Source organism: Rattus norvegicus, chromosome 4 (genome assembly GCF_036323735.1).
Source record: "Rattus norvegicus strain BN/NHsdMcwi chromosome 4, GRCr8, whole genome shotgun sequence".
Lineage (NCBI taxonomy): Eukaryota > Metazoa > Chordata > Mammalia > Rodentia > Muridae > Rattus > Rattus norvegicus.
Genome location: NC_086022.1, coordinates 78543828 through 78571476, shown reverse-complemented (window position 1 = coordinate 78571476; position 27649 = coordinate 78543828). Strand labels below are relative to the sequence as shown.

The 27649-nt window shown below is 43.0% G+C and overlaps 1 long non-coding RNA gene and 3 other non-coding genes across 5 annotated transcripts in view; all 4 read left to right on the top strand.

Annotated features, from left to right (window-relative positions):
• The first annotated feature begins 2043 nt into the window (after window positions 1-2043).
• Window positions 2044-27649, top strand: part of LOC108350703 (uncharacterized) — a 42621-nt gene continuing 17015 nt past the window's right edge. The window contains exons 1-2 of one of the 2 annotated variants that reach the window (XR_005503545.2): window positions 2044-12210; window positions 12680-12901. This is a non-coding gene — a long non-coding RNA (uncharacterized LOC108350703). Of the gene's footprint in view, window positions 12310-12679; window positions 12902-27649 lie in introns of both variants that reach the window. The other variant, XR_005503543.2, reaches the window with a different exon arrangement.
• On the top strand, window positions 4078-4149 carry Trnac-gca18 (transfer RNA cysteine (anticodon GCA) 18). Its single transcript has one exon. It is a non-coding gene; the product is annotated as a tRNA-Cys (tRNA).
• On the top strand, window positions 5069-5140 carry Trnac-gca17 (transfer RNA cysteine (anticodon GCA) 17). Its single transcript has one exon. It is a non-coding gene; the product is annotated as a tRNA-Cys (tRNA).
• Window positions 7951-8022, top strand: Trnac-gca16 (transfer RNA cysteine (anticodon GCA) 16). The gene has a single exon. It is a non-coding gene; the product is annotated as a tRNA-Cys (tRNA).

The window sequence follows — 27649 nt, the reverse complement described above, 5'->3', positions numbered from 1 at the left end:
CTATGGGTATCTCTTTTTTTAGGTTAGGGAAGTTTTCTTCTATGATTTTGTTGAAGATATTTACTGGTCCTTTGAGCTGGGAGTCTTCACTCTCTTCTATACCTATTATCCTTAGGTTTGATCTTCTCATTGAGTCCTGGATTTCCTGTATGTTTTGGACCAGTAGCTTTTTCCGCTTTACATTATCTTTGACAGTTGAGTCAATGATTTCTATGGAATCTTCTACTCCTGAGATTCTCTCTTCCATCTCTTGTATTCTGTTGGTGAAGCTTGTATCTACAGCTCCTTGTCTCTTCTTTTGGTTTTCTATATCCAGGGTTGTTTCCATGTGTTCTTTCTTGATTGCTTCTATTTCCATTTTTAATTCCTTCAACTGTTTGATTGTGTTTTCCTGGAATTCTTTCAGGGATTTTTGCGATTCCTCTCTGTAGGCTTCTACTTGTTTATTAATGTTTTCCTGTGTTTCCCTAAGTGTGTTCATGTCTTTCTTGAAGTCCTCCAGCATCATGATCAAATATGATTTTGAAACTAGATCTTGCTTTTCTGGTGTGTTTGGATATTCCATGTTTGTTTTGGTGGGAGAATTGGGCTCCGATGATGGCATGTAGTCTTGGTTTCTGTTGCTTGGGTTCCTGCGCTTGCCTCTCGCCATCAGATTATCTCTAGTGTTACTTTGTTCTGCTATTTCTGACAGTGGCTAGACTGTCCTATAAGCCTGTGTGTCAGGAGTGCTGTAGACCTGTTTTCCTCTCTTTCAGTCAGTTATGGGGACAGTGTGTTCTGCTTTCGGGCATGTAGTTTTTCCTCTCTACAGGTCTTCAGCTGTTCCTGTGGGCCTGTGTCTTGAGTTCACCAGGCAGCTTTCTTGCAGCAGAAAATTTGGTCTTACCTGTGGTCCCGAGGCTCAGGTTCGCTCGTGGGGTGCTGCCCAGGGTCTCTCTGCAGTGGCAGCAACCAGGAAGACCTGTGCCGCCCCTTCCGGGAGCTTCAGTGCACCAGGGTTCCAGATGGTCTTTGGCTTTTTCCTCTGGCGTCCGAGATGTGTGTGCAGGGAGCAGTCTCTTCTGGTTTCCCAGGCTTGTCTGCCTCTCTGAAGGTTTAGCTCTCCCTCCCACGGGATTTGGGTGCAGAGAACTGTTTATCCGGTCTGTTTCTTTCAGGTTCCGGCGGTGTCTCAGGCAGGTGTCCTGCCGCTCCTGGGCCCTCCCCCACGGGAGCCCAGAGGCCTTATACAGTTTCCTCTTGGGCCAGGGATGTGGGCAGGGGTGAGCAGTGTTAGTGGTCTCTTCCGCTCTGCGGCCTCAGGAGTGCCCACCTGACCAGGCAGTTGGGTCTCTCTCTCACCGGGTCTGGGAGCAGAGAGCTGCTGCGGGCCGGGATCCGCGGGTGTGGGACTTCCGGTAAACACAGAACGTGCCCGGTCCTAGAGAAATTCTGCTTCCGTGTGTCCCAAGCTCACCAGGCAGCTTTCTTGCAGCAGAAAATTTGGTCTTACCTGTGGTCCCGAGGCTCAAGTTCGCTCGTGGGGTGCTGCCCAGGGGCTCTCTGCAGCGGCAGCAACCAGGAAGACCTGTGCCGCCCCTTCCAGGAACTTCAGTGCACCAGGGTTCCAGATGGTCTTTGGCTTTTTCCTCTGGCGTCCGAGATGTGTGTGCAGGGAGCAGTCTCTTCTGGTTTCCCAGGCTTGTCTGCCTCTCTGAAGGTTTAGCTCTCCCTCCCACGGGATTTGGGTGCAGAGAACTGTTTATCCGGTCTGTTTCTTTCAGGTTCCGGCGGTGTCTCAGGCAGGTGTCCTGCCGCTCCTGGGCCCTCCCCCACGGGACTGGGGGTTCAGTCTTAGCAGGACCCAGGGCTTCCCCTTCCACTGGTGCTCTTACTAGGATATTCATTGCTACCTATGAGGTCAGAGTCCAGGGTCAGTCCATGTATAGTCTTTAGGTAGTGGCTTAGTCCCTGGAAGCTCTGGTTGCTTGGCATTGTTGTACATATGGGGTCTCGAGCCCCTTCAAGATCTTCCAGTTCTTTCTCTGATTCCTTCAACGGGGGTCCTATTCTCAGTTCAGTGGTTTGCTGCTGGCATTCGCCTCTGTATTTGCTGTATTCTGGCTGTGTCTCTCAGGAGCGATCTACATCCGGCTCCTGTCGGTCTGCACTTCTTTGCTTCATCCATCTTGTCTAATTGGGTGGCTGTATATGTATGGGCCACATGTGGGGCAGGCTCTGAATGGGAGTTCCTTCAGTCTCTGTTTTAATCTTTGCCTCTCTCTTTCCTGCCAAGGGTATTCTTGTTCCCCTTTTAGAGAAGGAGTGAAGCATTCACATTTTGATCATCCATCTTGAGTTTCATTTGTTCTAGGCATCTAGGGTAATTTTGTAACACCGAGTTTTTTGAGATAGGGCATGAGGTTTAACTGTGGCCAAATTTAAAGCAGTATTGTCTTCTGCAGCATGCATGAGATCAGCAATACTCAGTTGTGCTTTCTCTGTCTGCTTTTTACCTTCTGGATGACCAGGGAGAAATGGCTCAGATTTTTTTTTTTTTTGCTGCAGGACATCAAGCTGGTAGGCTCTGGATTTCATTTCCCAAACACAAGCAATCACTTGTATGTCTCTCCTGGATTTGCACTTATTAGTCCAATGGTGCCCTTTGCCACGGTGCCTACAAATCCTAGGAAGCCTAGGAGTCCTTTCAGAGAACCTATTGCCACCAAAAACTGCATGTTCCCTTCTCCCTGAAAGTACTGTGTCTTTTAGTTACAGAATGAACATTTTGAGCTCTGAGGCTTTTAGCCTCAAAATTTCCTTGTAAATGGCCGAATTCACTGCAGTTAAACCTTGGGTATTTTGATATCCTGACACTCTAGTGTAGCTTGTCCTATGATATTGGCGTGATGCTCATGAAAGCCAATATTCATTTCTGTTAGGCACTCATCCATTGGTACTGCTTGTGACTAACAGGCTAATGACTCCTTTGTATTCAGTATTTGAATTCTCAAAAGCCAAGGTCTCTATCAATACCTGTCTCACATCAGGGTATAATGTGACATTCTTTACAGCTGAAACCAGTCTTTATAAGAAATTTGTGAAGGCTTCCCTCAGAGCCTTGTATAATCTTAGTGAATGTAGTAGGTCTCTACCTGGGCTCCTCGACTTTGTCCCAAGCTCTTAAAGTCACCAAGTGACAATGTTCTATAATAGCATCATCAAATCGAATTTGTTCTTGTAAATCAGAATACTACCCTTCACCAAGCAATTGATCGTTAGCAATATTCCTTCTTCTTGCTCTATTTCATTGTTCAGTATTCACTCCTTCATGCTCACCATTGTAACTGTTGACTGGCCTCTAGCACAGCTGTTTGTTACCAAACATTTTGAGTCTTAGGGAAATAACTCTATTTGGGGTAGGCAAGTTACTCAACACTTGTTTAACATGAGGGGAATGCATTCTTTAGGAAATAACAGCATCTTTAAAAAGCCTAAAAATCATTTCTATAGAATACCACATTATTTCATCATAATCATGATCAGAACCATTAACACAATTACTGAGGACTGATGGTGACTTCATCATTCCAGGCCACTCCTCTGGTGTGCACTTGGCTCAAATTAACACTTTCTCTCCAAATAGACTTTTTAACTCTATCATCCTGCATGGGCTTGTTTCTCTAGGTCCCTTTCTAGGTCACTTCCCTACTCAGGGACTGGAGGAACTTGAAACGTAAAGTGCCCAGCACAGGGTGGGACAGCAATCTTCCTTCTAGTGAAGTCTGCTTCCCTCTTTCATTCTGCCGGAAGTTCACGCTCACAGTCACCAGCTCTTAACCTTTTTGTTCCATTTTTCTGGTGCTACTCACTTCTCAAGTGCCCTTGTCTTATGTAGAATTAAGGATTGAGAATAAGGATGAGAATAGTCACTCCTGAGGACATGGCCATCGGATATGCAGAGGCAGCTCAGGGCTGGGCCTCATAGGAGGAAGCTGATGATGGCAGAGCATTGGCAGGTGCATATGCTGGATGTTAACAGCCAGGGAGTGGCCATGCAGGTTCTGAGTGCCTGTGAGACATTAATAAACAGGTGGGGGTATAGCTCAGGGGTAGAGCATTTGACTGCAGATCAAGAGGTCCCTGGTTCAAATCCAGGTGCCCCCTACCACACATTTGTTTTTTACTCATGGAGATATCACACACACACACACACTGAGTCTTATGTTTCTTCCATTCATTCCAGTCATGGACCTCACAAGACCTGGGAGCTACAGTCCAGCCTGTCATGTGGATAGATGGCTGCCTCCCATCTCTTCCTACATGCTGACTGTCCCTCCCATTCTTTATATCTGTCTCCCCTGTTCTTGCATATACCTAGTTTCTCTGGTTCTGTTGATTTGTGCATATGCAGATGTGATGTTTAATAGAAGACAAGAACTGTAAGGGACAATTAGGGACTTTCTAGGCACAGCAGTTATATTGACAGCCAGTGTTCAGGGACCAATAAGGAAGTCTAACCATAAAAGTATGTGCCTCTGGGGCTATCTGGTGAATCTGTAGTCAGAGCTAAGGAGGCAAATCATAGAATTGTGCTGTCTGTGTAGGGTGGACATTTCCCATGTGAGCTTCTCTCCCCCTTCCAGAGCTCACTGCTCTCTTGCTTCACCCTCAGAGGCTAAAGACTGCCTGAGCTCCTGTCCCAGGCAAAGAGGGATCCTGCAGTGTTTCTGCTGACAGTGCCAGCTAGGGCCCTGTGAGAACTCTGAGTGACAGATCATCTGTCTTCAGATAAAGAAGATCCGGGTGTTTGGGGGTCCAGGCAGTTGACTAGCTCTAGAGCTAACCCAGGAGAGCAGTGTGAAGTGGGCTCAGGGTCTGCAGGCTGCTCCTCTCCATTTCCTTGGCTGATGATGCTATTCAAGGATGGACCTGGAAAGCTGCAGAGCTCAGAAAGGCATCTCACCTGTCAGGTTGGACAGCTTCTGGGATATAGGTCTGTGTGCGTCTGTAATTTAACTTTATAGTCAGTCCTAATAGATCACCACTCAGATGACAATTATTAACTGTGTACACTGATACCAGTGGGGGTATAGCTCAGGGGTAGAGCATTTGACTGCAGATCAAGAGGTCCCTGGTTCAAATCCAGGTGCCCCCTTTTCATGTGATTTTGGAAACTGTCCACATTTGTAGTATAGAAGCACTTTCTCTCTTTGGCTCATGGCTGGAGATTCAACCCGTGGATGCTACAGCTGTGTTCTTACCCATCAGATCCTTCACGTGACAGGTGGCTCTAGGTGTTCATTGAATCTCAAATCTTTCATGTGAGTCTTCAGCATTTTTAGAATGTATAGTGAGTTTTTTAAACCTGTAAAAGCTAGGTTTTACTAGAGAAACCATGAGCGTTTCTCAGCATATGGGATTCAAGAACCGAATGCAGTGGGCATCAGCAAAGGACCCTCAAGAAAACTGAGTAAGGGATACTGGGCTGGAAACACACTAGAGTGGGAGATGTTCAGTTGGTTCATCAGAGCTGGGAATGTGGGAATCCTGGCTCTCAGAGGGGAGGGGCACATAAAATCATGTGGATCTCATAGATCATGGGGTTTCTAAGATGCTCATGGGCCTGGTGTGTATCCATTGCTTGGGTCATTGCTGATATCTGTCCTAGTGGCTCAGCATATGTGCTCTGTCAGCCATGTGTCCCTATTTTAAGTGTTATCTCTTGGAATAAAGTTCCCAACCAAGTTCCTGACTTTCTTGTGACAGCTGTTGCCACAGCTCAGTGTGAAAGGCCAAGCAGAGCCTGACCATGCTGGGTTTGTGCTTCACACCATGGACAGCTCCTCTGTCTGCCCTTTTTAGGAAAAGGGAGAGAGCAGCAATACCCTCCCTCTCCCCACTGCCTGATGGCCTCTGCTTTTCTAGTACAGTGACAGTGTACAAAGTGACAGAGATTCCATAAAGCCACACACAGAGTCAAATCAGCACCATACTGGGATCAGTGTCCCTGTCCCTTGTGTGCATTGTCATGTCAGTGACCAACTCCACTGGGATTTTTGAGGATGTTGACACCTCCCCAGACTTGAAAGAGAAATCTCATGTGGACCTTTATTGGCATATTTTCCTATAACAAGTGATGGAGCCTTGGAAGATCCTCTGCTGGATCTAAGGATCTTTTCAAATATTCATCTGAAACCCTGTGGTGGGTTTATAGTTAGTACTCACCAAACATCATCTCTATGCTTTATGTTTCTAATAACATGATGGTGTTTTCCTAAAAGTAGCTCATTTGGACATGCACACGTACACACACATGCACATGCACATGTGCATGCACACCCTCACACAAGATTTCTCTCAACACTGGAAACTAAGCCTGTGCTGACTCTATGGTGAATTTAGCAATGGTAACTTTGTGCTCTGTGTCTTCAATCCTTGTGTGAATCCCATGTTATTGTTTACATATCTTTAAGAATTCACCAGTGACACTTCTTAGTTTGTCTTTGTATAATGGTTTAGTTACCTTGCATAAGTCTTGTTCTATGAGTAAAATATACAGCAGAAGTATATTTACTAGATAAAATCTAAATGAATAGTTTCCCAAGAAGAAGCATTCTGTGATTTTCCTTATCATCTTATGCAAATCACAAAAGTTGAACTAAGACCTCTCTGAATCCTCTCCTTGTTCTCTGTCCCCACAGACTACATTCTTTGGCTATGGTGTTCTCTTACATCTTTGACATCTCTGTGGTCCTTTGCCTCATTGTGATGGCTTCTAGGAGAAAGGTCCACAAGTAGAGATTCCTGGTCCCACTTAGGTAGATCCAGCATTCCAGCAATCCTGCAACCCAGCAACCCAGCAACCCAGCAACCAAGCAATCTTGCAACCCAGCAACCCAGCAGTCCTGCAACCCAGCAACCCAGCAAAACCATTAGCAAAAGCACCAGCACGAACCAGAAACAGCAGGGGAAACAACAGCTGCCACAGGCCCTCTCTGAACTTTTATATTTATAGACTCTCAAGAGTTTACAGAATTCCAAACATAAACTATGTGCACTGATGAAAATCATTCAGCTCTTAGATCTCAAGAATTATGGTTAATGGCTGTTGACAATCTGAAGCAGACCAATATACCACATCTGGAATTAAAACAAAAATATATTCATTAACCTAACTGGTTTTTTTAGTGAAACCAAAGTTCTCCCTACACTGAGCAGCTAAGTCTGCAGTGTTCTGGACATGGAGGGATTCTGAGTGTCCTGTGGTAGGTCTATTGGGGAGGACATGGTGAATCCAAGCCTGATAGAGTCTGGTCTGAAGGAGGTGGGTCAGGTCCTCTAGCCACTGCAGATGTCACCATGTGTTCTACATCCTCGGGTGAGGCAGTGCAGGTGACCTGTGCCAATGGGGAGTCTACAAAGTCCTAGAAAGAGCAACACAGGACATTAATCTCAATCACGCCCTGCTCCAGGACTGTCACCTGCTGATCACCTTATCAGCCACTGTCCTGCATCATGCTTCACTCACTATGGTCTCCAGATGTCTTTCATCATGTCTGCAGTCTCTCCATTATGTGGTTATTAATCAGGAGTGTTTTCTTTGTCCCTCCTACCGAATCTGACCAAGGAGTTCTCAGCAGCCAAATATTCCATTCTATCCACTCCTGCCTCCCACTCATCCCCAAAGGCCAGCCAAGTAGCCATTGTGTCACATGTGGATGTTAGTTGAGTTGAAGGTTGAAGCAGCTTCAACTGAAGCCTCCTGCCTCTCAGCTAGGACTTCAGTAGGAGAATGGTAGTCACTCCTGAGGACATGGCCATCAGATGTGCAGAGGCAGCTCAAGGCTGGGCCTCATAGGAGGAAGCAGATGATGACAGAGCACTGGCAGGTGCACATGCCAGATGTTAACAACCATGGAGTGGCCATGCAGGTTCTGAGTGCCTATGAGACATTAATAAACAGGTGGGGGTATAGCTCAGGGGTAGAGCATTTGACTGCAGATCAAGAGGTCCCTGGTTCAAATCCAGGTGCCCCCTACCACACATTTGTTTTTTACTCATGGAGATATCACACACACACACACACACACACACACACACACACACACACACACACACACACACACTGAGTCTTATGTTTCTTCCATTCATTCCAGTCATGGACCTCACCAGACCTGGGAGCTACCGTCCAACCTGTCATGTGGATAGATGGCTGTCTCCCATCTCTTCCTACATGCTGACTGTCCCTCCCATTCTTGTTATCTGTCTCCCCTGTCCCTGCATATATCTACTTTCTCAGTACTTATAGTGACAGCCAGTATCCAGGGACCAATAAGGAAGCCTAACCATAAAAGTATGTGCCTCTGGGGCTATCTGGTGAATCTGTAGTCAGAGCTAAGGAGGCAAGTCACAGAATCTGGCTGTCTGTGTAGGGTAGACATTTTTCCCATGAGCTTCTCTCCCACTTCCAGAGACCTCCACTTCCTGCTTCACCCTCAGAGGCTAAAGACTGCCTGAGCTCCTGTCCCAGGCAAAGAGGGATCCTGCAGTATTGCTGCTGATAGTGCCAGCTAGGACCCTGTGAGAACCCATCTGTCTTCAGATAAAGAAGATCTGGGTGTTTGGGGGCTCAGGCAGTTGGCCAGCTCAGGAGCTAACCCAGGACGGCAGTGTGAAGTGCGCTTATGGTCTGCAGGCAGCTCCTTTCTCTCCTTTCTCAAGGATGGGCCTGGAAAGCTGCAAAGCTGAGGAAGGCATCTCACCTGTCAGGTTGGGCAGCTTCTGGGATATAGGTCTGTGAGCATCTGTAATTTCACTTTGTAGTCCGTCCTAGTGTATCACCACTGAGATGCAAATTATTAACTGTGTACACTGGTACCAGTGGGGGTATAGCTCAGGGGTAGAGCATTTGACTGCAGATCAAGAGGTCCCTGGTTCGGGGCTGGGGATTTAGCTCAGTGGTAGAGCGCTTACCTAGGAAGCGCAAGGCCCTGGGTTCGGTCCCCAGCTCCGAAAAAAAGAACCAAAAAAAAAAAAAAAAAAAAAAAAAAAGAGGTCCCTGGTTCAAATCCAGGTGCCCCCTTCCCAGGTTTTCTTTTAGATGTTAGATGGTAAAATGCCTTCAGGAGCCCAAAACTCCCAAATAAGATCTTTATTACCTCATTGTTCCTTGTCCTGGATGGTGTCCCATTATGCACTGATCTGTGTTCACCTGTGCAGTAGATTCACTCAAGTCCCTCTACCCACTGCTCTCTGAAGCCTACCCAGGTCACAGTCACTTGTGCATTGATTGTCCTCTAAGTCTGTGACCCTGTGGGTTACTCATCACTGGAAATTAAGCTTAGAGGCTTGGAACAGAACTACCTCCTGGAAGCCTTTGTCTTTCATCTCTCAAGAAGCCTCTCTTGGGCTCCTAGTATCCTCCTCACTCCCAGCTATTCCCAACCTGTACTTCAGCTCCCGCCACTACTATGAAACATGTTTGATTCATGAATTTGTTTCCTATTTATACTAGGATGTGAACAAAAAGGGAAATGATTGATCTCTCTTTGTGTACTCGATGTGGTTGATCAGTGACCAGAAGCTAATGAGCTCTGTACATGTTATTGAGTGAATTAATGATTGAGGGAAGTAATGCATACCCTCCTGATGTCCTGGAGGAAAAGCTTCTCTCTGTGCTGCAGGTTGGGCCTATGAAGGTCCAGAACCCACAGCTTTTGTCTTGTCCACTTAGTGTGAACTTAAGGAAAACACATGGACAAGTGTCTTTTCTACTTCCAGAGAGGGAGAGAGAGAGCGCGCGCGCATTGAGGTGGGCTAGCTATGGTTGGAAAGAAGAAGCGTGGAGGACAAACCAAATGGAAAAATCCTGCCAGGTTCAAGATCAGTAGCAGAAGCCATAGATCATGGACATATAACAGTTTGAGTGTGGCTCCAAGGTTGAAGTGTTGATCAGAGACTACCTTACCTTTAAAGTGGGGGTATAGGCAGGGGCAGAGCATTTAACTATAGATCAAGAATCCCTGGTTCACGTCCAGGTGCCCCATTGCTTAAACATGACTCTGGTAGTTAACTTACCATATTTCCCTTAGGTGGGGCCTTGGTGGACTAGTTAGAATTAGCCATATAAACTCAGATCTTCTATTCTGGGCTACATAGCTTAGGGTGTTTGTACCTGTCTTAGTTAGGGCTTTGCTGCTGTGAACAGACACTATGACCAAGGCAAGTCTTACAATGGACATCATTTAACTGGGGCTAGCTTACATTTCGGAGGTTCAGTCCATTATCATCAATGTGGGAGCATGGCGGTGTCCTGGCAGACATGGGGCTTGAGGAGCTAAGAGTTCTACATCTTGCTCTGAAAGCAGCTAGAAGACTAGCTTCTAGGCAACTAGGACTAGGGTCTTAAGGACCATACCCACAGTGACACACCTACTCCAGCAGAGCCACACCTCCTAACAGTGCTAGTGCTTGGGCCAGGAATATTCAAACACTCACAGTGCCTTAGCTCCACAACCCACTACTGTCACCCAAGCTCTCAAAGGCTTCCAACTCCTCACGTTAGTACATCAGGTGCTCAGTGTACAGTGCCTTCCACACGTGAGTTCACTTCCCACTCCACTCCTCAACTCTGCCCTGTGTTCATTATCACAGAGGAATCATGGTTGGTCTGCTTTTATTGGTCACCAAGAGATGAGGTATATTCTGAATTCTCGATTTCTGTCTGGGAGGCTCTTTGGTGGGAAAGGCTGAGGCTATGAAGTTAATAACGAGCTCTGGACTGGGTTCTCCTACATCCTTAGTGTGACTGCCTGTGGAAGGGCAGGCCAGCCAGACTGAAGCCAACCTACAGGACCAGGACTAGGGTACCCCCAAAGCCAACTTGGCACTATGGGCTCCCACATCAGTCAAGAGCCATGGCAGGAACCTATATTTGTTCCAGAAGGTTTGTGATCTCCAACACCCTTCCCACTTTTCTGGGGGCATTGAACTACACTTTAATGAAGCAATTTCAGACTGGGTGGTGAGTGTGAAGATTTGAACCAGAAAATTCTCAGTCTGCATCTGATGCTTAGATTCAAGCTCTTACCTACCTGACAGCCAATAAATAAATAGGGTTTTTTAAAATTAGTTTATTTTCAATGCAAAAAAACCCCCACACTGTAACATCACCTTCCCAAGTAAGGAGGTAAGCTGATGTGTTGTGTGCAGCCTCCCTCATGGACAGGACGCCAGTCTCGGCTCCTGTTGCACACTTCTCTCCACCCTCTGCCTGGTATCCTTAGATACTGAAGCCCTGCCACCTCCCTCTTTCATCTCTCCGAGTGTAACAGGAAATGACCCTGGAGAGCTGTGGAATTATAAACACTGTGCACTCGGCCCCTCAGTTAATGTCACGTGTCTGAGGCAGGGAGCTGGACTAAGCAAATCTGGTCACAACACTCCATCCTTCTCCCATCATAGAGACCTGTGGTCCAGAGAGTGATGCGCATCACAAAGGGTCATTGGGTGTAATGGGAAGGAGAGTGGCCCAGAGCCAGGCTGGTCCCTGATACCAGCCGAGTCACAACCTGGCAGGGACAGTGAGGATTAGTGGAGTCTTCACGATGCAAGTGTGCTGAATTAGTGTGAAGATAGTATTGCTGACACTTTTGTAGAATGGCACAGACAAACAAGATAGAACTTAGCTGAAAACTTCTTCTTTGGTAACTAGTTTTATAGGACTGAAAGTGACTCAAGCTGCTGAAGTCAAAAAGCCTTTACCAGTATCACTGCAGCCAGCACAGCATGCTTCAGTACTGACCTGCCAGGCAAGCTGTGCTCCTTGGAATGAAGTTTGTGGGTGTGTCCGACTGCTTTTGGATTAGATTTGAGGCCTGTCCAGAGGAAGGAATTCAGGAGTGCTGCTGTAGATCCGGTCAAAAGCCCGTGACTTGGGAGGTCATGGGCCCTAGGGAGGAACCTACTACCATTGTACTGCTAAATGGCATGTTGTCAAACTGTCCTTTAAATTGTTTACACTGCTAGATTGATGCTGCCCTCAACCATGCCAGAGAAGTTTCACTCCACAAGGGTAATCTCATAACTGGTCAAAGTGCTGAGTATGTGGGACTATTGACTTAAACTGGACATCTACATCAACTCCTGACCTAAGTCAACAGGTCACTCTTCAGTGACAGACTCCTAAGTGGAAGGCCAGGAGATGAGATGAAGAAGATAGAAAAGGTGGGATCAGGAGGTTTTGCACAACCTGTTTTACACCAAGCAAGTTAATTAAGAAGTGCCTCATTGTACACACTGTTTTCAGGAGGAAACTGCACTGAGGTCAGCAGAAAGCTAAATCAAACAATGTTAGCAAAGAGAGTAGGGGATAGGCCAGACACAGCTGTGTTAGGGCTGATAACCATAGCCCTCAAGAAGGGAAATCTGGGTTCCCAGGAGATGAAACCTAACTCCTTCAAGGCTCTGGCCCCATCCCCATTCCCCAGCCCCAGCCCCAGCCCCAGCCCTAGCCCCAGCCCCAGCCCCAGCCCCAGCCCCAGCCCCAGCCCCAGCCCCAGCCCCAGCCCCAGTGCAGGCCTTGCCAAGTCTGCCCCTGGGCAAGGACACAGAACTAGTATCCTCTTTGCCCTTTTATCAGGGCCTCTGACAAAGCCTTAGGTTTGTGTGGCTCCTCAAAACTCCTCTCTCCAAGGCTCAAGGAAGACCTCAGAGGATGCGCAGGGAAAACATGGCAGAGCTGGAGAATTGGAGGAGTGCTGAGAGACTCCGTCTTCTGCACACACAGGGCAGTTGTGCCCATGAACTCACTGCAGCTGTGGTTAACCCACATAAAATGAAGTCTTCAAGATCTGTCTGCAGCAGCACTAACCGGACTCAGCAGGTTATTAATAAAAGAAAGGAGAGGACACAGAAGGTAGGAGAAGGGTGTGTGGGAACTTTTGGGGTGCGTTGATTAAGGCATATTGCTTACGTGTATGAACAAATAAATGATTCTTTTTTTTAAGGTGAGTGTGTAGGCGGCATGCAGGAAGGTTCCACCTGACAGACAGTGGAAAAAAAATAGTTTGTGCTTCCTAGACTTCAAAGGTGTGCCTGTGTCTCTACATGTGTTTGAGTGTGTGTGTGTGTGTGTGTGTGTGTGTGTGTGTGTCTGTCTGTCTGTCTGTCTGTCTGTCTGTCTGTCTCTCTGTGCCTGCATCCGTGTGTGTATGAAATGAGTGGAATGCCCCTGAGGGTCAGAGGTAGACGATAAGTTAGATGATCAGGTGTCTTCCCAAGAGGTGGGCTGGGGCACAGACTTTCTTTGGGGGTCTCATGCAGTCCTGAAAGCTGCACAGGAGAATCAGGGAGGCCGTTCATCTGCGATTTCTCAGGATACATTACAGACAAGGGTTTGGAATTATTAAAAAAAAAAAAAACCAAGACTATGATGCTGACATTAGTTTTCAAATAAAAATAAATAAAAAATCATGTATAATTATTGAGGACATTAAAATATAACAAAATAATTTGTTATATATATCAAAAGTTTCAGGAAAGAAAAATTTTATACAAACAATTCTTGGACATATTTTAAAAGGGGGTTACCCTATTAAAAAATGGGGTTCAGAGCTAAACAAAGAATTCACAGCTGAGGAATGCCGAATGGCTGAGAAACACCTAAAGAAATGTTCAACATCCTTAGTCATCAGGGAAATGCAAATCAAAACAACCCTGAGATTTCACCTCACACCAGTGAGAATGGCTAAGATCAAAAACTCAGGTCACAGCAGATGCTGGCGAGGATGCAGAGAAAGAGGAACACTCCTCCATTGTTGGTGGGATTGCAGACTGGTACAACCATTCTGGAAATCAGTCTGGAGGTTCCTCAGAAAATTGGACATTGAACTGCCTGAGGATCCAGCTATACCTCTCTTGGGCATATACCCAAAAGATGCCCCAACATATAAAAAAGACACGTGCTCCACTATACTCATAGCAGCCTTATTTATAATAGCCAGAAGCTGGAAAGAACCCAGATGCCCTTCAACAGAGGAATGGATACAGAAAATGTGGTACATCTACACAATGGAATATTATTCATCTATCAAAAACAATGACTTTATGAAATTCGTAGGCAAATGGTTGGAACTGGAAAATATCATCCTGAGTGAGGTAACCCAATCACAGAAAAACACACATGGTATGCACTCATTGATAAGTGGCTATTAGCCCAAATGCTTGAATTACCCTAGATGCCTAGAACAAATGAAACTCAAGATGGATGATCAAAATGTGAATGCTTCACTCCTTCTTTATTTTTTTTTTTTTTTTTGGAGCTTGGGACCGAACCCAGGGCCTTGCGCTTGCTAGGCAAGCGCTCTACCACTGAGCTAAATCCCCAACCCCTTCACTCCTTCTTTAAAAGGGGAACAAGAATACCCTTGGCAGGGAATAGAGAGGCAAAGATTAAAACAGATACAGAAGGAACACCCATTCAGAGCCTGCCCCACATGTGGCCCATACATATACAGCCATCCAATTAGACAAGATGGATGAAGCAAAGAAGTGCAGACCGACAGGAGCCGGATGTAGATCGCTCCTGAGAGACACAGCCAGAATACAGCAAACACAGAGGTGAATGCCAGCAGCAAACCACTGAACTGAGAATAGGACCCCTGTTGAAGGAATCAGAGAAAGAACTGGAAGAGCTTGAAGGGGCTCGAGACCCCAAAAGTACAACAATGCCAAGCAACCAGAGCTTCCAGGGACTAAGCCACTACCTAAAGACTATACATGGACTGACCCTGGACTCCGACCTCATAGGTAGCAATGAATATCCTAGTAAGAGCACCAGTGGAAGGGGAAGCCCTGGGTCCTGCTAAGACTGAACTCCCAGTGAACTAGATTGTTGGGGGGAGGGCGGCAATGGGGGAAGGATGGGGAGGGGAACACCCATAAGGAAGGTGAGGGGGGAGGGGGATGTTTGCCCGGAAACCGGGAAAGGGAATAACACTCGAAATGTATATAAGAAATACTCAAGTTAATAAAAAAAAGGGGGGGTCACCCCCATTCACTTTTTAAGTCTAATTTAAAGATGCTGGGAAATTTTCAAAGATTATAAGAGAAAACAAGACAACAGGCCAATCTAATTTATTCAACATAGATTGTTAAACAAAGGCCTTAATAAATCAAAGTCAGTATTGTAGCAAAATAAATGAGTAACAAGGAATAACCAAATTGACATCATTTGAGGAGTGCAAGATTGGATTCACTTTAGACAGCTCTGTGATGCACATAGTCAGGCCCTCAGCACATTTCTGGGCCTGCATGCCAATGTCAACTTCAGCATTGAACTTTATGACTGAAGTATATTCATGTTGTAAACATGCAACATGCTAAAAACATTAGAGAAACAGAGCTCTGCCCAAGAAGAGCCTTGGAAAATACTGCCTAGAGGTGTCAGTTAAACATCTCAGCTCCCTTGTCCTTTGAGGGAGGGTGACTTGAGGTGACCTATATGTGTTCAGCCTTGGTGTAAAGCCCTAGTTGCATGTGATCAATGAGTGCTTCATCTCCCATCTACACTTGCCTTTCTTCCTGTCTCCACCCTACTTATCCATGCTCTACCAGTTTTTCCTAGATGTTTTTTCTACAAAACAAACTACTTGCTTTGAAATTCTGGTTTTGAGTTCCTTACACCCAAATCCCATGGGGAAAAGAGCAGACCACCCAGGAGTGTAGACATCCTGAGGCCACAGGACAGAGTGCCACTTCTGCACACCTTGGCCCACATCCCTGGGCCAAGGGGAAACTGCACAGTGCCTCTGGACAGAGGGACATAGGAACAGGCAGCCGCTGGTACCCTCAGTTCTGGTCTGCGCCCAAAACTGAACTGATCCTGCCAAACAGCTTCCTGCACCCAAATTCCGTGGGGGAGAGAGCTGCAACCTCAGAAGTGTGAATACCCCTAAGAAGTCAGAGGAGAATACCCTCTGCCCACAGTCCAGATCCAAGAGGGAATTGCATAGTACAAACTGTGCCCACTGGGTGCAAGGACCTACACGAGCAATCAGGGCCAGGAACCTTTGATTCCTGCTCATTCCTAGAGCTGGAAGACAATCTCCAGGAGCACTGCCACAGCTAAGAGCAGAGCACCTGTACTCAGGAAAGGCTGAAAGAAAACAGGAAAATAGTTCTACAGGAGTGCTGACACAGAGGCCTAAGGCAGGGCCAAGTCACTCCCAGAAACAGCAAGACAAGCAAACACCAGAGACAACCCAATGGCTAGAGGCAAGAGCAGGAACCTAATCAACAGAAACCAAGAGTACTTGGCATCATCAGAGCCTAGTTCTCCCACCAAAGAAAATACTGGGTATCCAAACACACCAGAAAAGCAAGATTTAGATTTGAAATCACATTTTTTGATAATGATGGAGGACTTTAAGAAAGACATAAAGAACTCCCTTAGAGAAATGCAGGAAAGCATAAGTAAACAAGTAGAAGCCCTTAGAGAGGAAACACAAAAATCACTAAAAGAATTACAGGAAGAGACAACCAAACAGGTGAGAGAATTGAAAATGGAAATAGAAACAATAAAGAAAGCACAAAGGGAGACAACCCTAGATATAGAAAACCAAAGAAAGAGACAAGGAGCCGTAGACAAAAACATCACCAACAGAATACAAGAGATAGAAAAGAGAATCTCAGGGGCAGAAGATACCATAGAAAACATCGACACAACTATGAAAGATAAAACAGAAAAAGCTCCTAGCCCAAAACATACAGGAAATCCAGGGAACAATGAGAAAATGAAACCTAAGAATAATAGGTATAGAAGAAAGTAAAGACTCCCAACTTAAGGGGCTAGTAAATATATTCAACAAAATTATAGAAGAAAATTTCCCTAACCTAAAGAAAGAGATGCCCATAAACATACAAGAAGCCTACAGAACTCCAAATAGATTGGACCAGAAGAGAAATTCTTCCTGTCACATAATAGTTAAAAGAGCAAATGCACAAAACAAAGAAAGAATATTAAAAGCAGTAAGGGAAAAAGGTCAAGTGACATATAAAGGTAGACCTAAAAGAATTACACCAGACTTCTCACCTTCTCACCAGAGATATGAAAGCCAGAAGATCCTGGACAGATGTCATACAGACCCCAAGAGAACACAAATGCCAGCCCAAGTTACTGTATCCAGCAAAATTTTCAATTAACATAGATGGAGAAACCAAGATATTCCATGACAAAACCAAATTTATGCAGTATCTTTCTACAAACCCAGCCCTACAAAGGATAATAAATGGAAAACTCCAACAAAAGGAGAGAAACTATACCATACAGAAAGCAAGAACATAATTTCCTTGCAATGAAACCAAAAGAGAGACAAAGAAACATAATTCCACCTCTAACAACGAAAATAACAGGAAGTGACAAGCACTATTCCTTAATATCTCTCAACATCAATGGACTCAATTCCTCAATAAAAAGACATAGACTAACAGACTGGATACATAAAGAGGACCCAGCATTTTGCTGCATGCAGGAAACACACCTCAGTGACAAAGACAGACACTACCTCAGAGTAAATGGCTAGAAAACCATTTTCCAAGCAAACGGCCCGAAGAAACAAGCTGGAGTTGCCATTCTAATATCATATAAAATTGACTTTCAACCAAGAGCCATTAAAAAAGATAAGGAAGGACACTTGATATTTATCAAAGGAAAAATCCACCAAGATGAACTCTCAATCCTAAATATCTATGCTACAAATACAAGTGCACCTACATTCATAAAAGAAAACTTACTAAAAGCTCAAAGCACACATTGGACCTAACACGGTAATAGTAGGAGATTTCAACACCCCACTCTCATCACTGGACAGATCATAGAAACAGAAATTAAACAGAGACTAACTTCTGTTAGAGAAACTAACAGAAGTTATGAACCAATTGGATTTAACAAATATTTATGGAACATTCCATCCTAAAACAAAAGGATATACTTTCTTCTCAGCAGCTCATGGAACCTTCTCCAAAATTGACCATATAATCAGCCACAAACTAGGCCTCAACAGATACAGGAGGACAGAAATACTCCCATGCATCCTATCAGATCACCATGGACTAAAACTGGTCTTCAATAACAACAATAATGACAGAAAGCCCACAATGTACATGGAAGTTGAACAATGCTCTACTCAATGCCAACTTGGTCAAAGAAGAAATAAAGAAAGAAATTAAAGACTTCTTAAAATTTAATGAAAATGAAGTTACAACATTCCCAAACTTATGGGACACAAGGAAAGTGGTACTAGAGGAAAACTCATAGCTCTGAGTACCTGCAAAAGGAAACAGGAGAGAGCATATGTCAGCAGCTTGAGAGCACACCTTAAAGCTCTAGAACAAAAAGAAATAAATAAACCCAAGAGGAGTAGAAAGCAGGAAATAATCAAACTCAGAGCTGAAACCAACCAAATAGAAAAGAGAAGTACTGTACAAAGAAACAACAAAAGCAGGAGCTGGTTCTTTGAGAAAATTAACAAGATAGATAAACCCTTAGCCAGACCAACCAGAGGTGACAGAGAGTATATCCAAATTAAGAAAATAAGAAATGAAAAGGGAGACATAACAACAGAATCTAAAAAAATTAAAAAAATCATCAGATCCTACTACAGAAGCCTATATTCAACAAAACTGGAAAATCTGGAGGAAATGGACAATTTTCTAGACAGATACCTGGTACCAAGGTTAAATCAGGAATAAATAAATCATCTAAACAACCCCACAACTCCTAAAGAAATAGAAGCAGTTATTAAAAGTCTCCCAGCCAGGGGTTGGGGATCTGGCTCAGTGGTAGAGCGCTTACCTAGGAAGCACAAGGTCCTGGGTTCGGTCCCCAGCCCCGAAAAAAAAAAAAAAAAGTCTCCCAGCCAAAAAGAGCCCAGGTCCAGATGGGTTCAGTGTAGAATTCTATCAGACCTTCTTAGAAGACCTCATACCAAAACTGTCCAAACTACTCCACAAAATTAAAACAGACAGAGCACTACCAAATTCCCTTTATGAAGTCACAATTACTCTTATACCAAAACCACAAAAAGACCCAACAAAGAAAAGCGTACTTCAGACCAGTTTCCCTTATGAATATCGACGCAAAAATACTCAATAAAATTCTTGCAGACTGAATCCAAGAACACATCAAAACAATCATCAATCATGATCAAGTAGGCTTCATTTCAGGTATGCAGTGATGGTTTAATATATGGAAAACCATCAACATAATCCACTATATAAACAAACTCAAAGATAAGAACCACATGGTCATTTCATTCAATGCTGAGAGAGCATTTGACAAAATTCAACACCCCTTCATGATAAAAGTCCTGTAACGATCAGTAATTCAAGCCCATATCTAAACATAGTAAAAGCAATATACAGCAAACCACTAGCTAACATCAAACTAAATGGAAAGAAACTGAAAATGATCCCACTAAAATCAGGGACTAGACAAGGCTGCCCACTCTCTCCCTACTTATTCAATATAATACTTGAAATCCTAGTCAGAGCAATCAGACAGCAAAAGGAGGTCAAAGGGATACAAATTGAAAGGGAAGAAATCAAAATATCACTATTTGTAGATGATATGATAGTGTATTTAAGCAACCCCAAAAGTTCCACCAGAGAACTACTTAACCTGATAAATAATGTCAGCAAAGTGTCAGGGTATAAAATTAACTCAAATAAATCAGTAGCCTTCCTCTACTCAGAGATAAACAGGCTGAGAAAGAAATTAAGGAAATGACACCTTTCACAATAGTCACAAATTACATAAAATATCTTGGTGTGACTTTAACCAAGCAAGTGAAAGGTCTGTATGACAAGAACTTCAAATCTCTGAAGAAAGAAATTGAGGAAGATCTCAGAAGATGGAAAGATCTTCCATGCTCATGGATTGGCAGGATTAATATAGTAAAGATGGCCATTTTGCCAAAAGCAATCTACAGATTCAATGCAATCCCCATCAAAATTCCTACTCAATTTTTATAGAGATAGAAAGAGCAATTTGCAAATTCATTTGGAATAACAAAAAAACCAGGATAGCAAAAACTATACTCAACAATAAAAGAACTTCTGGGGAAATCACCATCCCTGACTTCAAGCAGTATTACAGAGCAATAGTCATAATTGGTACAGAGACAGGCAGATAGATCAGTGGAACAGAATTGAAGACGCAGAAATGAACCCACATACCTATAGCCACTTGATCTTTGACAAAGGAGCTAAAACCATCCAATGGAAGAAAGATAGCATGTAGAATGGTGCTGGTTCAACTGGAAGTCAGCATGTAGAAGAATGCAAATCAATCCATTCTTATCACCATGTACAAAGCATAAATCCAAGTGGATCAAGGACTTCCATATCAAACCAGATACATTCAAACTAATAGAAGAACAAGTGGGGAAGAGTCTCAATCACAATCACATGGGTACTAGGGAAAATTTCCTGAACAAAAGACCAATGGCTTATGCTCTAAAATCAAGAATCGCCAAATGGGACCTCATAAAACTGCAAAGCTTTTGTAAAGAAAAAGACACTGTCACTAGGACAAAATGGTAACCAACAGATTGGGAAAAGACCGTTACCAATCGTACATCTGATAGAGGGCTAATATCCAAAATATACAAAGAACTCAAGAAGTTAGACTCCAGAGAGCCAAATCACCCTACTAAAAAATGGGGTACAGAGCTAAACAAAACATTCTCAGCTGAGGATTATCGAATGGTCAAAAAGCACCTAATGAAATGTTCAACATCCTTAGTCATCAGGGAAATGCAAATCAAAACAACCCTGAGATTCCACCTCACACCAGTCAGAATGGATAAAATCAAAAGCTCAGGCAACAGCAGATGCTGGTGAGGATGTGGAGAATGAGGAACACTCCTCCATTGTTGGTGGGATTGCAGACTGGTACAACCATTCTGGAAATCAGTCTGGAGGTTCCTCAGAAAATTGGACATTGCACTACCTGAGGACCCAGCTATACCACTCCTGTGCATATACCCAAAATATGCCCCAACATATAACAAAGACCCATGCTCCACTATGTTCATAGCAGCCTTATTTATAATAGCCAGAAGCTGGAAAGATCCCAGATGCCCTTCAACAGAGGAATGGATTAAAAAAATGTGGTACATCTACACAATGGAGTACTACTCAGTTATTAAAAGCAATGACTTCATGAAATTCATAGGCTAATGGAATGAACTAGAAAATATCATCCTGAGTGAGGTTACTGAATCACAGAAAAACACAGTTGGTATGCACTCATTGATAAGTGGATATTAGCCAAGAAAATCAAATTACCCAAGATGCAATCCACACACCATAGGAAGCTCAAGAAGAAGGATGACCAAAATGCAGATGTTCCCACTCCTTAAATGGGGGAAAAATATTCACAGGAGGGGATATGGAAGCAAAGCTTAGAGCAGCGACTCAAGGAATGGCCATTCAGATCCTGACACACAAGTTGCCCATGTCTATACAGCCACCAGAACTAGATAAGATTGATGAAGCTAAAATACACATGTGGTAATGGACCGGATATAGATCTCTCCTGAGAGACACATCCAGAGCATGTCAAATAGAGAGGTCAATGCTAGCAGCAAACTACCAAACTGAGAATAGGGCCCCCTTGGGGGGGAATTAGAGGAAGTATTGAAAGAGTTGAAGGAGCTTGCAACACCATAAAAACAACAATGCCAACCAACCAGAGCTCTCAGGGACTAAATCACTACCAAAAGACTATACATGGACTGATCCAGGGCTCCAACTGCATATGTAGCAGTGAATAGCCTTGTTGGGGCACCAGGGGAACGGGAAGCCCTTGGTCTTGCCAAGGTTGGACCCCCAGTGCAGGGGAATATGGTGGAGGGCAATAAGGCAGGTGTTTAGGGGGAATACCCATATGGGGGAGCGGGAGGGGAGGGAATGGGGGCTTATGGACAGGAAACCGGGAAGGGGAATAACCTTTGAAATGTAAGTAAAGAAATATATAATAAAAAATTTAGAAAAAAGAAATTCTTGTTTAAGTTCTCCTTATGGAGAAATCCAAACTTATACCAGATTAATGAGAAAATAATGATTATAAAATAAATAAGAAAGATACCCAATCAGGTGTAACAGATATCCATGATTTGATTATTTTAAAGTACAGCAAATAAGGAACAGACTATGGGCTTATACACGGTTAGGCTAAGAATCTATCAGAAGAGAAAAGCCACGTTAGACAGACACCTCCATGGAGGAGAAAAGCCATGTCAGGCAGACACCTCCATGTCCAGACTGGTTTCCAGATAGAATGGGGCTTTGTCCACCACCTTTTTCCAGGCCATATAGGTTAGTCTGATAATATTTCTTGCTCCTAGATTTTTATGACTGTTGGTCCATTAATGGTTTGGGAGATTCAGAAGCCCACTTTCAACTATTTATTGGAGAAGTTTATTCTTCCTCATTCTCTGTCTATATTCACTGAGTGAGAAGTGACCGTATTTCATCCTAGCCTGGAGTTCTGCAGCAAGTTCCCTGAACGTAAGATTAGTCCAGGAGGGGCAGGCATGAATTTGTCATCACATTTGACAAGATCAACACCCCAGTTGTGTGGAATTTATGTGTGTAAATCACACCACAATAGACTCAAAGCTTGACTCTGACAACCATTCTAGCAGCCAGTATCAGTGCCACTCCAGGACTGTCTAATCCTTGGGACTGAAGGCTGGAGAACATGCTGTAGAATTTCTAGGGAAGGGTGTAACTTTAATTTTTTTCAAATTCAATTTTTTTAGTGGTTTTTAAAAGTCTACAGCATATTTTATTACTTCTTTCTTTCCCTTACTTATCAATAAAGTCCCATTAGAGATATGAGAACCTGGGTTGTAATACACCATATACATTTTTAAATGTATAATTTCAGTATACATGTATGGGATCATCAACATTTATATCCATTCCAAACAATTGTTTCAACTAGAACACAATAATCATGTGTAGTTATGGCCATCTTAATAATAGCAGTCATTTCAACAATTATTCTGATTATGTCAGTGCTTTGGCCCTGTCATATAAAATTTCATACTGTGGAATACAATTCCTTATCGTGCCATATTTTGTGTTCTTTGCAGGTTCCCTTTAACAACTAAACATTTTTGTTGTTTTTTACTGTCTTATGTTTCATGATTTCTGCTGTAAGATTTCATGCGTTTTAGAAAATGTATGATACTATATATGTACTGCTTTGACATTATGCAAAATATACAGTCCCCCTTGTCTTATAATCTTTTTTCCCATTTTTATTAAATTGGATATTTCTTCTTTACATTTCAAATGTTATTCCCTTTCCCAGTTTCCTGTCCATCAACCCCTTAACACTTCCCCCTCACCCATTCAGGTTTCCCCTCCCCATCCACCCCCCAGTTCTGCCCCCCAACAATCCCCTACACTGGAGGTCCACCCTTGGCAGGACCAAGGGCTTCCCCTCCCACTCATGCCCCAACAAGGCTATTCACTGCTACCTATGCAGTTGAAGCCCAGGGTCAGTCCATGTATAGTCGTTGGGTAGTGGTTTAGTCCCTGGAAGCTCTGGTTGGTTGGCATTGTTCATATGGGGTCTCAAGTTCCTTCAGCTCCTTCAGTCCTTTCTCTAATTCCTCCAAAGGGGGTCGCATTCTCAGTTCAGTGGTTTGCTGCTAGCATTCGCCTCTGTATTTGACATGTTCTGGCTGTGTCTCTCAGGAGAGATCTATGTCCGGTTCCTGTCAGCCTGTACTTCTTAGCTTCATCAATCTTATCTAGTTTTTGTGGCTGTATATATATGGGCTACATGTGGGGCAGGCTCTGAATAGCCGTTCCTTTGGTCTCTACTCTAAACTTTGCCTCCCTATCACCTTCTATAGATATTTTTGTTCCCCCTTTAAAGAAGGAGTGAAGCATCCACATTTTGGTCATCCTTCTTGAGTTTCATGTAGTCCATGCATTACATCTTGGGTAATTTGAGCATTTGAGCTAACATCTGCTTATCAGTGAGTGCATACCATGTGTATTTTTTCTGTGGTTGGGTTACCCCACTCAGGATGGTATTTTCTAGTTCCATCCATTTGCCTATGAATTTCATGAAGTCATTGTTTTTGATAGTTGTGAAGTACTCTATGGTGTAGATATACCACACTTTCTGTATCCATTCCTCTGTTGAAGGACATGTGGCTTGTTTCCAGCTTCTGGCTATTATAAATAAGGCTGCTATGAACATAATGGAGCATGTGTCTTTGTTGTATGTTGGAGCATCTTTTGGGTATATGCCCAATAGAGGTATAGCTGGGTCCTCAGGTAGTGCAATGTCCAATTTTCTGAGGAACCTCCAGACTGATTTCCAGAGTGGTTTCCCAGTTTGCAATCCCACCAACAATGGAGGAGTGTTCCTCTTTCTCCACATCCTCACCAGCATCTGCTGTTGCCTGAGCTTTTGATCTTAGCCATTCTGACTGGTGTGAGGTGGAATCTCAGGGTTGTTTTGATTTGCATTTCCCTTATGACTAAAGATGTTGAATATTTCTTTAGGTGCTTCTGAGTCAATCAATATTCCTCAGCTGTGAATTCTTTGTTTAGCTCTGTAGCCCATTTTTAATAGGGTTATTTGGCTCTCTGGAGTCTAACTTCTTGAGTTCTTTGTATATATTAGATATTGGCCCTCTATCGGATGTAGGATTGGTAACGATCTTTTCCCAATCTGTTGGTTGCTGTTTTGTCCTAATGACAGTGTCCTTTACCTTACAGAAGCTTTGCAGTTTTATGAGATCCCATTTGTCGATTCTTGTTCTTAGGGCATAAGCTATTGGTGTTCTGTTCAGGAAATTTTCCCCAGTGCCCATGTGTTCAAGACTCTTCCCCACTTGTTCTTCTATTAGTTTGAGTGTATCTGGTTTGATGTGAAGATCCTTGATCCATTTGGTCTTAAACATTGTACATGGTGATAAGAATGGATCAATCTGCATTCTTCTACATGCTGACCTCCAGTTGAACCAGCACCATTTGTTGAAAATGCTATCTTTTTCCATTGGATGGTTTTAGCTCCTTTGTCAAAGATCAAGTGGCTATAGGTATGTGGGTTCATTTCTGGGTCTTCAATTCTGTTCCACTGATCTCTTTGCCTGTCTTTGTACCAATACCATACAGTCTTTATCACTATTCCTCTGTAGTACTGCTTGAGGTCAGGGACAGTGATTCCCCCAGAAGTCCTTTTATTGTTGAGGATAGTTTTAGCTATCCTGGGTTTTTCATTATCCAAATGAGTTTGCAAATTTTTCTTTCTAACTCTATGAAGAATTGAATTGGAATTTTGATGGGGATTGCATTGAACCTGTAGATTGTTTTTGATAAAATGGACATTTTATTATAAACTATTAACTGCCAATCTATGAGCATTGAAAATCTGTCCATCTTCTGAGATCTTCAATTTATTTCTTCAGAGACTTGAAGTTCTTATCATACACATCTTTCACTTGCTTGACTAAAGTCACAGTGAGATATTTTACATTATTTGGGACTATTATGAAGGGTGTTGTTTCCCTAATTTCTTTCTCAACCTGTTTATATTTTGTTTAGAGGAAGGCTACTAATTTGTTTGAGTTAATTTTATACCCAGCCACTTTGCTAAAGTTGTTTATCAGATAAAGTAGTTCTCTGGTGGAACTTTTGGAGTCACTTAAGTATACTATCATATCATCTGTAAATAGTGATATTTTGACTTCTTTCTTTCCAATTTGTATCCCTTTGACCTCCTTTTGCTGCCTGATTGCTCTGGCTAGGACTTTGAGGACTATATTGAATAAGTAGGGGGATAGTGGGCAGTCTTGTTTAGTCCCTGATTTTAGTGGGATTGCTTCAAGTTTCTCTCCATTTAGTTTAATGTTAGCTACTGCTTTGCTGTATATGGCTTTTACTATATTTAGATTTGGGCCTTGAATTCTTGTTCTTTCCAGGACTTTTATCGTGAAGGGTTGTTGAATTTTGTCGAATGTTTTTTATCATCTAATGAGATGATCACGTGGTTCTTATCTTTGAGTTAGTTTATATAGTGGATTTCATTGATGGATTTTCGTATATTAAACCATCCCTGCATACCTGGGATGAAGCCTACTTTATCATGATGGATGATCGTTTTGATGTGTTCTTGGATTCGGTTTGCAAGAATTTTATTGAATATTTTTGCATCGATATTCATAAGGGAAATTGGTCTGAAGTTCTCTTTCTTTGTTGGGTCTTTGTGTGGTTTCAGTATAAGAGTAATTGTGGCTTCATAGAAGGAATTCAGTAGCGCTCCATCTGCTTCTATTTTGTGAAATAGTTTGGACAATATTGGTATGAGCTCTTCTATGAAGGTCGGATAGAATTCTGCACTAAACCCATCTGGTCCTGGGCTCTTTTTGGTTGGGAAACTTTTAGTGACTGCTTCTATTTCTTTAGGAGTTATGGGGTTGTTTAGATGGTTCATCTATTCCTGATTTAACTTTGGTTCCTAGGAAATTGTCCATTTCCTCCAGATTTTCAAGTTTTGTTGACTATATGCTTTTGTATTAGGATCTAATGATTTTTTAATTCCCTCAGATTCTGTTGTTATGTCTCCCTTTTCATTTCTGATTTTGTTAATTTGTACACACTATGCCCTCTAGTTATGCTGGCTAAGGGTTTATCTATCTTGTTGATTTTCTCAAAGAATCAAAAGTTCTTTTTATAGTCCTTTTTGTTTCTACTTGGTTGATTTCAGCTCTGAGTTTGATTATTTCCTGCCTCCTACTCCTCCTGGGTGTATTTGCCTCTTTTTGTTCTAGAGCTTTTAGGTGTGCTGTCAAGCTGCTGATGTCTGCTTTCTCCTGTTTCCTGTTTCTTTCTGCAGGCACTCAGAGCTATGAGTTTTCCTCTTAGCACAGCTTTCATTGTGTTCCATAAGTTGGGGTATGTTGTACCTTCATTTTCATTAAATTCTAAGAAGTCTTTAATTTCTTTCTTTATTTCTTTTGACCAAGTTATTGTTGAGTAGAGCATTGTTCAATTTCCATGTATATGTGGGCATTCTTTCCTTATTGTTGTAATTGAAGACAAGCCTTAGTCCGTGGTGATCTTATAGGATGCGTGGGATTATTTCTATCTTTCTGTATCTGTTGAGGCCTGTTTTGTGATCAATTATATGGTCAATTTTGGAGAAGATACCATGAGGTGGTGAGAAGAAGGTATATCCTTTTGTTTTTGGGTAGAATGTTCTATAAATATTTGTAAAGCCCATTTGGTTCATAACTTCTGTTAGTCTCTCTATGTCTCTGTTTAATTTCTGTTTCCATGATCTGTCCATTAATGATAGTGGGGTGTTGAAATCTCCTACCATTATTGTGTGAGGTTCAATGTGTGCTTTGAGCTTTAGTAAGTTTCTTTTATGATTGTAGGTGCCCCTCTATTTGGGGCATAGACATTTAAGATTGAGAGTTCATCTTGGTGGATTTTTCCTTTGATGAATATGAAGTGTCCTTCTTTATCTTTTTTGATGACTTTTTGGTTGAAAGTCAATTTTATATGATAGTAGAATGGCTATTCCAGCTTGTTTCTTTAGACCATTTGATTGGAAAGTTGTTTTTCA